At 38.1% G+C, this 15,318-nt stretch overlaps 1 non-coding gene across 1 annotated transcript; it reads left to right on the top strand.

Moving 5' to 3' along the window:
* The first annotated feature begins 14,664 nt into the window (after positions 1-14,664).
* LOC120099398 (U6 spliceosomal RNA) lies at positions 14,665-14,769 on the top strand. The gene has a single exon (XR_015647255.1). It is a non-coding gene; the product is annotated as a U6 spliceosomal RNA (small nuclear RNA).
* Positions 14,770-15,318: the final 549 nt, after the last annotated feature.

The following is a 15,318-nucleotide window of genomic DNA, read 5'->3' as shown; positions in this document are numbered from 1 at the left end:
TACATACTACCTCCACCCACCAAACCCAGTTTCCTTTATTACTAACATCTTGCATTACTATGGTACATTTGTTCCAAGTGATGAACTAATATTGATACACTATTCTTATCTAAAACCCATAGTTTATAATAGTGCTCAATCTGTTTATTACACAATTCTGTGATCTTTATAAATGCATAACGGCATATCTACCATTACAGTGACATGCAAAACAGCTCTACCGCACTGATTATTCCCTGAGCTCCATCCCTTCTTCTCCACCTTCCTGGACCCTTGGCAGTCACAGACAGTCTACTGGCTCTATATTGAATCTTTACAAGAATGTAATGTAGTTGGAATTATACAATATGTAGACTTTCACACTGATTTTTTTTTGCTTTTGAAAAATTTTAGATGTACTTATGCTGTCATATTAGTGTTTTGTCTACACATGCGTATATGTGTCACATGCATGCCCAGTGCCCATGGAGGTGAAAAGAGAGCTTCAGATACTCCAAAACTAGAGATACAGGTGACTTTGAACCACCAGGTGGATAGGGGGAAACAAACCCAGCTCCTTTGAAAAAGCAGCAAAAGTTCTCAACCACCAAACTATCTCTCCTGCCCCTTCCTCCATGTCTTTAATGGGATATTTCCATACCTTAGTTCTTTCTGAAACTGAACAATATCTTATCAAATAGATAGATTGTAGTTTATTGTTTTACTTGTGGAAAGCATCTTAGTCACCTTCAAGTTTTAGAAGCTATGAAGAAGTTTGCTCTAAATACCTATGGTCAATTGCTGAATAAAAATTCACAACTGATGTAGGTAGATGTATTTACTACAGTATATACTACTACATACTTTGATAAAGTTTATCTTCTCTTGGCCATTCATGGCTAATTCTATATCTATTTAGTAACCAAAGAGCATGTTTTGGTTATTTTTATCATCACTGAGACTAAATACTAAAAACTATTTTTTTAGCTTATGGCTCCAGAAGATTTCCTCCATCCTTACTTGGTCTCACAGTCTTGGTTATATCATGGCAACAGCAGTGAGTTACAGAAGAGCTTCTTCAATTCATTGCAGACAGACAACAGAAAGAGTGGATACAGCCCCAAGGGACATGCCCCAGTGACCTATATTACTCAAGTAGGTCCTGCCTCCCAATATTGCCACTATATTATTAATTATTCAGAGAATTAATACATTAGTTATGTCAGAGCCCTCATGGCCAGATCCTCTTTGGCAAAGTCTGTGTAACCATACCCAAAGATATGTGTCATTCGTCTCCTAGGAGTTTCTGGATCCAATTAAGATAACAATCACGATTAACCATGAAACGATGCCAAGTGTCAGGTATGATATTCTCATATGCAATTCCATCATTTTGGTGGTAGATCCATGAGAATTTTAGTTCCAGCCTCTACCTCATTGTAAAATCCTATCTCAAAAGTTATAGATTAGCCACTATAGAGGATAAGCCAAATCATGCAGCTTTCTATTGGAATTCCTGAGAACCCCAATAGTAAATTTTAATTTGTTTCTTGTATAGTCTTTAAGATTATAATATAAACAGGAGCGGCAGGACCCTTGCGCCTGAGACACCGCCAGAACCTGAAAGGACAGACCGGATAAACAGTTCTCTGGACCCAAATCCCATGGGAGGGAGAGCTAAACCTACAGAGAGGCAGACACGCCTGGGAAACCAGAAGAGACTGCACTCTGCACACATCTCTGACGCCAGAGGAAAACACCAAACGCCATCTGGAACCCTGGTGCACAGAGGCTCCCGGAAACGGCGACGCAGATCTTCCTGGTTGCTGCCGCCGAAGAGAGCTCGTAGGCAGCACCCTACAAGCAAACTTGAGCCTCAGGACCACAGGTAAGACCAACTTTTCTGCTGCAAGTGAGCTGCCTGGTGAACTCCAGACACAGGCCCACAGGAATAGCTGAAGACCTGTAGATAGGAAAAACTACACGCCCGAAAGCAGAACACTCTGTCCCCATAACTGGCTGAAAGAAAACAGGAAAACAGGTCTACAGCACTCCTGACACACAGGTTATAGGACAGTCTAGCCACTGTCAGAAATAGCAGAACAAAGTAACACTAGAGATAATCTGATGGAGAGAGGCAAGCGCAGGAACCCAAGCAACAGAAACCAAGACTACATGGCATCATCGGAGCCCAATTCTCCCACCAAAGCAAACACGGAATATCCAAACACACCAGAAAAGCAAGATCTAGTTTCAAAATCATATTTGATCATGATGCTGGAGGACTTCAAGAAAGACATGAAGAACTCCCTTAGAGAACAAGTAGAAGCCTACAGAGAGGAATCGCAAAAATCCCTGAAACAATTCCAAGAAAACACAATCAAACAGTTGAAGGAATTAAAAATGTAAATAGAAGCAATCAAGAAAGAACACATGGAAACAACCCTGGATATAGAAAACCAAAAGAAGAGACAAGGAGCTGTAGATACAAACTTCACCAACAGAATACAAGAGATGGAAGAGAGAATATCAGGAGCAGAAGATTCCCTAGAAATCATTGACTCAACTGTCAAAGATACTGTAAAGCGGAAAAAGCTACTGGTCCAAAACATACAGGAAATCCAGGACTCAATGAGAAGATCAAACCTAAGGATAATAGGAATAGAAGAGAGTGAAGACTCCCAGCTCAAAGGACCAGTAAATATCTTCAACAAAATCATAGAAGAAAACTTCCCTAACCTAAAAGAAGAGATACCCATAGGCATACAAGAAGCCTACAGAACTCCAAATAGATTGGACCAGAAAAGAAACACCTCCCATCACATTATAGTCAAAACACCAAACGCACAAAATAAAGAAAGAATATTAAAAGCAGTAAGGGAAAAAGGTCAAGTAACATATAAAGGCAGACCTATCAGAATTACACCAGACTTTTTGCCAGAAAATATGAATGCTAGAAGATCCTGGACAGATGTCATACAGACCCTAAGAGAACACAAATGCCAGCCCAGGTTACTGTATCCTGCAAAACTCTCAATTAACATAGATGGAGAAACCAAGATATTCCATGACAAAACCAAATTTACACAATATCTTTCTACAAATCCAGCACTACAAAGGATAATAAATGGTAAAGCCCAACATAAGGAGGCAAGCTATACCCTAGAAGAAACAAGAAACTAATTGCCTTGGCAACTAAACAAAGAGAAGAAAAGCACACAAACATGACCTCACATCCAAATATGAATATAACAGGAAGCAATAATCACTATTCCTTAATATCTCTCAACATCAATGGCCTCAACTCCCCAATAAAAAGACATAGATTAACAAACAGGATACGCAACGAGGACCCTGCATTCTGCTGCCTACAGGAAACACACCTCAGAGACAAAGACAGACACTACCTCAGAGTGAAAGGCTGGAAAACAACTTTCCAAGCAAATGGTCAGAAGAAGCAAGCTGGAGTAGCCATTCTAATATCAAATAAAATCAATTTTCAACTAAAAGTCATCAAAAAAAGATAAGGAAGGACACTTCATATTCATCAAAGGAAAAATCCACCAAGATGAACTCTCAATCCTAAATATCTATGCCCCAAATACAAGGGCACCTACATACGTAAAAGAAACCTTACTAAAGCTCAAAACACACATTGCACCTCACACCATAATAGTAGGAGACTTCAACACCCCACTCTCATCAATGGACAGATCATGGAAACAGAAATTAAACAGAGACATAGACAGACTAAGAGAAGTCATGAGCCAAATGGACTTAACAGATATTTATAGAACATTCTACCCTAAAGCAAAAGGATATACCTTCTTCTCAGCTCCTCATGATACTTTCTCCAAAATTGACCATATAATTGGTCAAAAAACAGGCCTCAACAGGTACAGAAAGATAGAAATAATCCCATGCGTGCTATCGGACCACCACGGCCTAAAACTGGTCTTCAATAACAATAAGGGAAGAATGCCCACATATACGTGGAAATTGAACAATGCTATACTCAATGATAACCTGGTCAAGGAAGAAATAAAGAAAGAAATTAAAAACTTTTTAGAATTTAATGAAAATGAAGGTACAACATACCCAAACTTATGGGACACAATGAAAGCTGTGCTAAGAGGAAAACTTATAGCGCTGAGTGCCTGCAGAAAGAAACAGGAAAGAGCATATGTCAGCAGCTTGACAGCACACCTAAAAGCTCTAGAACAAAAAGAAGCAAATACACCCAGGAGGAGTAGAAGGCAGGAAATAATCAAACTCAGAGCTGAAATCAACCAAGTAGAAACAAAAAGGACCATAGAAAGAATCAACAGAACCAAAAGTTGGTTCTTTGAGAAAATCAACAAGATAGATATACCCTTAGCCAGACTAACGAGAGGACACAGAGAGTGTGTCCAAATTAACAAAATCAGAAATGAAAAGGGAGACATAACTACAGATTCAGAGGAAATTCAAAAGATCATCAGATCTTACTATAAAAGCCTTTATTCAACAAAACTTGAAAATCTGCAGGAAATGGACAGTTTCCTAGACAGATACCAGGTACCGAAGTTAAATCAGGAACAGATAAACCAGTTAAACAACCCCATAACTCCTAAGGAAATAGAAGCAGTCATTAAAGGTCTCCCAACCAAAAAGAGCCCAGGTCCAGATGGGTTTAGTGCAGAATTCTATCAGACCTTCATAGAAGACCTCATACCAATATTATCCAAACTATTCCACAAAATTGAAACAGATGGAGCACTACCGAATTCCTTCTACGAAGCCACAATTACTCTTATAGCTAAACCACACAAAGACCCAACCAAGAAAGAGAACTTCAGACCAATTTCCCTTATGAATATTGACGCAAAAATACTCAATAAAATTCTGGCAAACCGAATCCAAGAGCACATCAAAACAATCATCCACCATGATCAAGTAGGCTTCATCCCAGGCATGCAGGGATGGTTTAATATACGGAAAACCATCAACGTGATCCATTATATAAACAAACTGAAAGAACAAAACCACATGATCATTTCATTACATGCTGAGAAAGCATTTGACAAAATTCAACACCCCTTCATGATAAAAGTCCTAGAAAGAATAGGAATTCAAGGCCCATACCTAAACATAGTAAAAGCCATATACAGCAAACCAGTTGCTAACATTAAACTAAATGGAGAGAAACTTGAAGCAATCCCACTAAAATCAGGGACTAGACAAGGCTGCCCACTCTCTCCCTACTTATTCAATATAGTTCCTGAAGTTCTAGCCAGAGCAATCAGACAACAAAAGGAGGTCAAGGGGATACAGATTGGAAAAGAAGAAGTCAAAATATCACTATTTGCAGATGATATGATAGTTTATTTAAGTGATCCCAAAAGTTCCACCAGAGAACTACTAAAGCTGATAAACAACTTCAGCAAAGTGGCTGGGTATAAAATTAACTCAAATAAATCAGTAGCCTTCCTCTACACAAAAGAGAAATAAGCCGAGAAAGAAATTAGGGAAATGATACCCTTCATAATAGTCCCAAATAATATAAAGTACCTCGGTGTGACTTTAACCAAGCAAGTAAAAGATTTGTACAATAAGAACTTCAAGACTCTGAAGAAAGAAATTGAAGAAGTACTCAGAAGATGGAAAGATCTCCCATGCTCATGGATTGGCAGGATTAATATAGTAAAAATGGCCATTTTACCAAAAGTGATCTACAGATTCAATGCAATCCCCATCAAAATACCAATACATTTCTTCAAACAGTTAGACAGAACAATTTGCAAATTCATCTGGAATAACAAAAAACCCAGGATAGCTAAAACTATCCTCAACAATGAAAGGATGTCAGGGGGAATCACTATCCCTGAACTCAAGCAGTATTACAGAGCAATAGTGATAAAAACTGCGTGATATTGGTACAGAGACAGACAGATAGACCAGTGGAACAGAATTGAAGACCCAGAAATGAACCCACACACCTATGGGCACTTGATTTTTGACAAAGGAGCCAAAACCATCAAATGGAAGAAAGACAGCATTTTCAGCAAATGGTGCTGGTTCAACGGGAGGTCAACATGCAGAAGAATGCAGATCGATCCATGCTTATCACCCTGTACAAAGCTTAAGTCCAAGTGGATCAAGGACCTCCACATCAAACCAGATACACTCAAACTAATAGAAGAAAAACTAGGGAAGCATCTGGAACACATGGGCACTGGAAAAAATTTCCTGAACAAAACACCAATGGCTTACGCTCTAAGATCAAGAATTGACAAATGGGATCTCATAAAACTGCAAAGCTTCTGTAAGGCAAAGGACACTGTGGTTAGGACAAAACGGCAACCAACAGATTGGGAAAAGATCTTTACCAATCCTACAACAGATAGAGGCCTTATATCCAAAATATACAAAGAACTCAAGAAATTAGACCACAGGGAGACAAATAACCCTATTAAAAAATGGGGTTCAGAGCTAAACAAAGAATTCACAGCTGAGGAATGCCGAATGGCTGAGAAACACCTAAAGAAATGTTCAACATCTTTAGTCATAAGGGAAATGCAAATCAAATCAACCCTGAGATTTCACCTCACACCAGTGAGAATGGCTAAGATCAAAAACTCAGGTGACAGCAGATGATGGCGAGGATGCGGAGAAAGAGGAACACACCTCCATTGTTGGTGGGATTGCAGACTGGTACAACCATTCTGGAAATCAGTCTGGAGGTTCCTCAGAAAATTGGACATTGAACATTGGACATTGAGGATCCAGCTATACCTCTCTTGGGCATATACCCAAAAGATGCCCCAACATATAAAAAAGTCACGTGCTCCACTATGTTCATCGCAGCCTTATTTAAAATAGCCAGAAAATGGAAAGAACCCAGATGCCCTTCAACAGAGGAATGGATACAGAAAATGTGGTACATCTACACAATGGAATATTACTCAGCTATCAAAAACAATGACTTTATGAAATTCGTAGGCAAATGGTCGGAACTGGAAAATATCATCCTGAGTGAGGTAACCCAATCACATAAAAACACACATGGTATGCACTCATTGATAAGTGGCTATTAGTCCAAATGCTTGAATTACCCTAGATGCCTAGAACAAATGAAACTCAAGACGGATGATCAAAATGTGAATGCTTCACTCCTTCTTTAAAAGGGGAACAAGAATACCCTTGGCAGGGAAGAGAGAGGCAAAGATTAAAACAGACACAGAAGGAACAGCCATTCAGAGCCTGCCCCACATGTGGCCCATGCATATACAGCCATCCAATTAGACAAGATGGATGAAGCAAAGAAGTGCAGACCGACAGGAGCCGGATGTAGATCGCTCCTGAGAGACACAGCCAGAATACAGCAAACACAGAGGCGAATGCCAGCAGCAAACCACTGAACTGAGAATAGGACCCCCGTTGAAGGAATCAGAGAAAGAACTGGAAGAGCTTGAAGGGGCTCGAGACCCCATATGAACAACAATGCCAAGCAACCAGAGCTTCCAGGGACTAAGCCACTACCTAAAGACTATACATGGACTGACCCTGGACTCTGACCTCATAGGTAGCAATGAATATCCTAGTAAGACCACCAGTGGAAGGGGAAGCCCTGGGTCCTGCTAAGACTGAACCCCCAGTGAACTAGATTGTTGGGGGGAGGGCAACAAGGGGGGGAGGATGGGGAGGGGAACACCCATAAAAAAGGGGAGGGGGGAGGGGGATGATTGCCCGGAAACCGGGAAAGGGAATAACACTCGAAATGTATATAAGAAATACTCAAGTTAATAAAAAAAAGATTATAATATAATTACTCCATTGCCCCTTCCCTTTCCTCCTCCTAACTCTCCTCCATGGATTGCTCCTTGCTTTTTTTTTTTTAAATTAATGGCTGCTTTTTCCACCTTAATTTTCATTACATACATTATATATATTCCTAAACGCATAACTATTGCCTGTCCATCCTGTATATTCTTATCTATATACATGTGTTCAGGGCTAACTAATTAGTATGGGGCAACAAATCAGTGTACTCTTCCCTGCCCTCAGCATTCCTTAGTGCCTGTAGTTTCTTTGTGTAGGGTTGAAGTCTCATGGGGTTCCTCGTCCACACTGGCATGCCCATTGGTGTCATCCTTGTTAGGCTCACATTTGAGTAGTCATGGCAGAACTTTATGGACGTAGCGTCTGACACATCCCTCTCTGGCTTTTATAATCTTTCCACCCTCTCTTCCACAGTGCTTCCTAATCCTTAGGTACAAGAGCTGTCTCAGATACAGTCACTGGGACTGGACTCCAGGACTCTGCATTTTGATTGTGGGATTCTATAATAGATACTTTTGCAAAGAGACATTTTCTTGATGATGGGTGATGTGGATATAAGATTATTCAGGGGAAGGTGGGTGGGTGGGTGGGGAAGCACCCTCATAGAGACAAAGGGGAGGGAGGAGAGGGAGGTTGTGGGATGGGGGACTTGTGGAGGGGTAACCAGGAAGTAGGATATCATTTGAGAAGTAAGCGAATGGAATAATTAATAAAATAAAAAATAAAGGTACATGATATCATGAAAAAAAACAAATATTCAGAGTGTATTTAGTGATACACTGGTTTAATAAAATGATGTTTGTAGAATCTCCTCCAGGATCCATGACTTCACTAGCCCTGGGTAGTTGGTTAGATTTCTCATACCTGTCATGATTTTCCTCCTGGTAAGCCAATCTTAAGCCCAACCAGAGAGCTGTTGCTTACTACCATAGTATGTGGGTCACTACTATACTCTTCATGTTATTATGCCATGCCACATATTGTTATGGTTCATAAATATCATACTTGGGTAGGACTGTTGGTCGCTTTCCTCCTTTGAAAACTTACATGCTGCTTTCTTGTACCATAAAAGCTGGTCCTCAGGGAAGAACTGCATTCCTATCAGTTTCAACTCATTCAGAGGCATCTGGATCCTATGTCTGAAGTACAATAGGGATTTAACTTTCAGCACTAGAGGACAACCAAGGGCAAGTACAATAGCCTGTAATGCTTTGGTAATCTCTGGGACAATAACCAACAACTCAAAAGAGAGATTTTCATGTCTGGTATTAGAGTTTTCTTAGATGGTCTTTGGCTCCTAGACAAAGCATTGTTAGCCCAGAAGGGAAATTTTTATTTTAACTATATTTATATTATATTTATGTGTACATTTATACACAGACTTACCTACAGAATTTTTTAAGGAAGACAGTAGTCAACTAAAAAGGGCAATAGGCAAATATGTGTCTCAAAGGGAATTAAAGTCACATACTAACTCAAATACAGGACTTGTAGGGACTTGAATAGGGTTAGTAGTGACAAGTGATAATCAGAGTTTTGTTACCTACATGCTGTTTGGCCTTAAGTAACTGTTTTATTAATCTGTTCTTCAACTTGCCCATCCACTCAACAAATAATAATAATTGTTTTTGCTTTATGAGTTGTAATAATTAAGTAAAATATTATCTATAGATAGCTGAGAAGATTGACTGGTACATAATGAGTATTTTATAAATGTTAAACACAACATTTTTAATTGCTAACACAACGTATTTACCCCAGTGGTCATTTATTTGACATCTCCCATTTTGAGCCCTTTCCCTTCTCCTTTTTTTGAAAACTAATTTCTATAACCTTATTCCACATTTTCCACATCATTTTCTATTTTGTTTCAAAATTAAAAAAAAACTGAAATATTGTCTTTTTCAATTTACTATACTTCAAACCCATGGCGTATAATAGTTAATATTAGTATATCACTGAAAACGTCTCTTCGGCCCTCTTGTAATTTCATTTCTTTATTTGTTAAATAATTATAGAACCTATGTCATATACTGTTACAAGGACTGATTGTATCCAAAGCATACAGCAAGTGCTACATGAGCATTTGCTGCCATTAATGTATCAGCTCTCAAAGCATCCATTGATTTGCTGCTCCTATTGCTAACTGATTTGAAGGATCAACTCTGAGACATGTACCTCAGCCTACAAATGACTATGAAGTCTGAAGAGACTTACTTCTGAAGCAGTTAAGAGTAGAAAGAGAAAGCAAAAGGATACTTCGAGAATTGGCATAGTAACAGTAACAAATGTGTGCTGATTTCACGAAAACAGAGGCAACTGGAGAGAATTATATTTGGTGAATTATGCCGATCCCAGAAATACAAGCATTTATATTTTCTCCTAGGTAGAGTTTTATAATATATATAGATATATAAAATATGTGCTTATGACATGAGAGTGGAAGGGAAGCTGCTTGGGTAACTGGTGGGAAAGGGAAGGGAAGCTAAATAGAGGGCACAGGGTATGAGGAGAATATGTATAATGTATAACACATACTTGTAGGGGAAAAGTTTAAATAAATCTAATTTGATGATAAGGCTAGGAATTGAGTTCCATTGTTTACGTATTACCCTTTAATGGTCATTAGCTATGCCACAAATATGAGTATAAAAGAAAAAAACAACATGATTAATGTGAATTCAGGGGTGGGAAATTTTTATTTCCTTTAGGTGTAAGTAGGGAAATATTTGTATAAGGTTCTCAAGAGATGGTGATGATGATAATAAACTATATATACATATATATGCAGATATATATGTCTGACACACATACACAAATACACACACACACACACACACACACACACACACACACACACACACAGTGTGAATGAGAACCAGAGCTTTCCACAGAAATATATTTGAAGTGAAATCCTACAACTTTGAACTTTCAGAGCTAGCTCTCTTTAGGAGTGTAAGTTCAACCTCCTCTCTTTTCCATAATCTCCAACTCACGGTTTAGAAAAATTGAAGACCAGACATTAGGCATATAACCAATAAAATAAAATGAGTTATTGAGTAGGTTCTACTATGTTTGAATTCTTGCTGCATGATTTAATTCATTTGATCCAAATTATGTTTTAAAACTTCTTCTCCACCTATCAAACCATTACAACACCTTGATCTTATTTCATTCTTGTTCACATGTTGGCACTTGTGACACAGAAGATAACAATATATTTAACTTGATTAATACATGAAAGTAAAGAAGGCTAAAGTAATATGATATACTTTCCATCAGTCAAAAAGTTCTGGTCCATCATACATCTTTACACATTTCTTTTTATACTACACCTTTCTCAATTCTAATGTACAAACTAGTTGCTTTTCTGCTACTTTCCACTTTTTAATTTCTCGATTGACAGATGTTCTTATTACTCGAAGGGAATAAAATGTACTGTTCTATGAACAAAGACTCAGGAAACATCACAGAAGAGCAGGAGGAAAGAATTTACAAAGTGGAGAGCTCTGAAGATGCAAGCCTAGCTGAGAAGCTATTAGCAATTGACAGTCACTGAGGGAGCAGGGATAGTCATTCTTTTGGGGAATGTGGCCACTGTTAAGTTGTCCGTGCCCCAGTGGATTGATCCACAATTATTTACACACTTTCAGTACTAACTGGACACAGTTGAATAATTAATAATAATAATAATAATAATAATAATAATAAATAACAACAATAATAAGGACACAAAGTAAGGACAGATGTGTTAGAGGGGCCCAGGGGTACTTAAAGAGAGAGACTAGAGGTTAGATAATATCAAAATATATTTTATACAAGTAAGATTTTTAAAATAACAAAAGTATTATTTTAAGAGACATAGTATTTTCATTGATGACCAATTTTAAATAATTTGCGTTTTTTAAAATGTGCATGGCATTAAAATGCTAAATATAATCAAGTCATTTACTAGTAAACTCTTAGAAATAAAGAACCATTGGCTTACTTTTGAAGGCTCTACACACTAAATCTCCATCTTACCATCCAGTCTTTTTATTCATGGGTGTCACTCAAGTTGCTTATTCACTTCTCTTTTAAAATATCTTCCATATTACAGCCTCGTGTATAATACCCTGCTTGTGATCTACATACTTCTCCCCACAAATATCATATATTCAAACTTCTCTAGTTGTCAAAGGAAACTCTCCAGCTGTCAAAAGAATTTGGTAAGATTCTTCGTTTCTCAGAGGATCAGGAAACATAAAGCTTGGTTCAGAAGCAGAACTACCTATGAACTTAGGTCCCTACCCCCATGGTCATACATCTCACAGCCAAACTTTTAGTCCAATGGGCATATGATCACATAATCCTGTGTCATTTCACATTCAATCTGTAACAAGTTGAAACCATCAGACTTTGCAAAGGTAAATCATAGGGAAACAAGATTGAGCTGAGAGAATTACATCTACTCTTAGAGGAACGGAAGCTAAGAAACAATCACTAAGAAACAAGGAACATACAGTGACTCCAAATTTATCAAATACTTTCAAGCAAGGAGGTCTTGCCTTTGCTTGAAATACCTTCAGTATTTGTTAAGCTGAAGGAAACCTGTTTTGCTTGGGTTTGGCCATCAGAGATGCTAATTGGATCATTGATACCCTTTTGAAATAACTAATTCAGTGAGGCCACAGGAAGTCAGGACGGGATGCAGCATGTCATTGGATAGGAACATTGCCAAAGGAAAAAAATATGATAAATGACTCCAGAAAAATGACAGAATCAAATAAAATCTCTATTTTTAAGCATTCTATTCATTTACATTTCAAATGATATCCCACTTCCCGGTTATCTCCTTCACCAACCCCCATCCCATTATATCCCACTTCCCTGTTAAGCCTCCACCAACCCTCTCATTCCACATCCGCCCTCCCCTTTGCCTGTATGAGAGTGTTTCCCCACCCACATTCTCCTGCCCCTATCTCCCTATGCTGGGGCATCAAACCTCCCCAGGACCAAGGTCCTCCCTGGGACCAAGGGCCTCCCATCCTGCTGCTGTCAGGCAAGGCCATCCGCTGCTACATATGTATCTGGAGCCATGGATCCCTCCAGGTTTACTCCTTGGTTTCTGGTCTAGACTCTCGGAGAACTGGGTGGTCAGGTCAGCCTATATCTCTTTCTGCCACACAAAACATTGACAAAGTTTCCTTGAATCTTCTTGGAAAAAAAAAAAACCTTTAAAGTGCTTATGTTTACCAAGCATGCAAGCTACTGTAACATACTTGAGATGTTTGATGGCCTAATTTCTAAAATGTCAATTTTCTATTTTATAAAAGGCTCAGTGAAATATCATTAATTATACTGTTATGCATCCAAAGGTACTTGCATACATTATACATAAATGATCTATTGGACACTAACCAGGTAATGTCTATTTTTTAATTTTTTTTAATTTTAAAATTGCCTTGAATTGCCTACCATCACTACTCTGATAATTTCTTTAAGAGTTTTCTAAATATTGTTATTGAGTGTACATTCTCACTGTTTATGTCTATGCTCCAATAATTTGTAAAACTCAGACCAGAATCCATCATTTATTAATATTTGTGTCCTTCAATTATTTAGCACAAGTCTTGTACATAGTGAAAACAGCTTCCTAATTTACATATATGTATATGATTTGCAAGCATTTGTATGTACTATGCAAGCATTTGTGTACATGTTCACATGCTTATGGTCACACATGTGTGCACACATATAAAAGCCTAAAGTTGATGTCCGAGTCATTCTTGATTACCTTACATTTTATTTACTGAGACAGGGCTTCTCAGCTGAACTAAGGGCTCAGTAAATCTGGCTAGTCTAGCTAGCCAGTTTACCACAGGGATTTCCTGTCCCTGCCTCCTTTCCCAATGCTGGGATTGCAGGAGCTCTATGCCTGCTTCACAATTGGGCAGCAAGAATTTTATCCTATAAGCCATCTCTTTAGTCTGGGAAACAATTTGCTAATTATTTATTTACTTGGTTTTTAAAACAGTCTGAATTTTTCTCATATCTTTCATGAGTTTTTAGTTATTGATCCATACATTTCAGTCACTTAAATCAATATACTGAGAGCAAACAATAGTCATTTATAATCTATAATATGGTTCAGCCTGTAGCAGAGAACCTAGGCGAGAGGTTCTGAGGCTCTGGTAGGGGAAAAATTTAGCAGAAATTAGAGAAGAATTAAACTCATGAGAAGAAAGCCAAGGTAAAACATGGGATAAAAACTTTATTTTTTTATGTTAAGTATATTCAGGAACTTCTCTGATTTATATATGCTATTCTCATTGTTAGAATTAGAATTAAATGGGCAAAAAGATATTCTCTATAATGAACAGTTTTGAATAATTTGTTTAGAAAATTCTCTGATAAATATTGAGTTATTGACTCAAATATATTGATTGATCTTTCTCCTATTCGTGCTTCACCAGTGCTTATTATTTCTCTTTTGTAGACCCCAAATATCTCTTCTACAAGTGAAATGCTTACACTGGATGAGCACTAAGGTATCTTCAATTTCTGATGAGTCTCATTATTTTTGCAATGCTGGTAGCAAGCAAGGAGCATTGCCTTTGTTCTCAGAACTTCCCACTGAAGTCCTGTTATCAACTGACCTTGGCAAGATGACATATTTCCACATCCTACGGACCAATCAGTAAAGCCTACAACTAAGTTCCTAAAAGTGTCTCTTGTCTCACTTTATCAGTGCTCAGCAGTACTTTATCCACATCACCTGTTGAGTATTGGCAGTATCATTTTTGTGATCACCAGGTTTTCCACAATACCCTATATTCCATCAGTAAGTCTTTCCAACTATTTCTTGAGATGACTCCTCTCCATGTTCCCTTTGGCGGCACATATACTAAAATTGGAATGATACAGGGAAGATTAGCATGGCTCCTGAACAAGCATGACATGAAAATTCATGAAGGGTTTCATGAATTTTATATTGTTTTTTTAAATGTATGGACGATTGGTCGGATGCATGAATGAAAACCTAGCCACTAAAGGAAAAGGTTAACAACTGAACTGTCACTTTTAACTACTGGGACAAGGAAAGTCACTTTTGTACAATGGAGTGACACTGGGTGTATCAACCACTCCAGGGTAGGCCTCCTATTCAGAAGGAGTTGACCAACATGTAAAGGACTCCACAGGTTTTTGTGCGTGAGATTGTATTTGGTTACAGTTCAGTGTTTTTGTAGATTTTTTAGGGAGGGTGCTGTCTTATGATTTATCAGTTTGAGGGATATTGTTTTATTCAGTTTTTGTTTGTATTGAGAAAGCATTTAAAGTTGGGTTGGTATAGAGGGGGGAAGGATCTAGAAGGACTTTGGGAAGGGGAAGAATATGATCAAAATATTTTGGAATGTAAACATTGTTTTAAATAATAAAAATAAAAAATAATACTCCTCTTTTCTTACACATCTACTGAAGTACTCGGTTAATTCACCCTAATTTTTTCTTAACGGCCTGTTTACCACATCCCTTGTT

This window comes from Rattus norvegicus, chromosome X (genome assembly GCF_021556685.1).
Source record: "Rattus norvegicus strain SHRSP/BbbUtx chromosome X, alternate assembly SHRSP_T2T, whole genome shotgun sequence".
NCBI lineage: Eukaryota > Metazoa > Chordata > Mammalia > Rodentia > Muridae > Rattus > Rattus norvegicus.
This window is presented reverse-complemented; position numbering and strand designations above follow the sequence as displayed.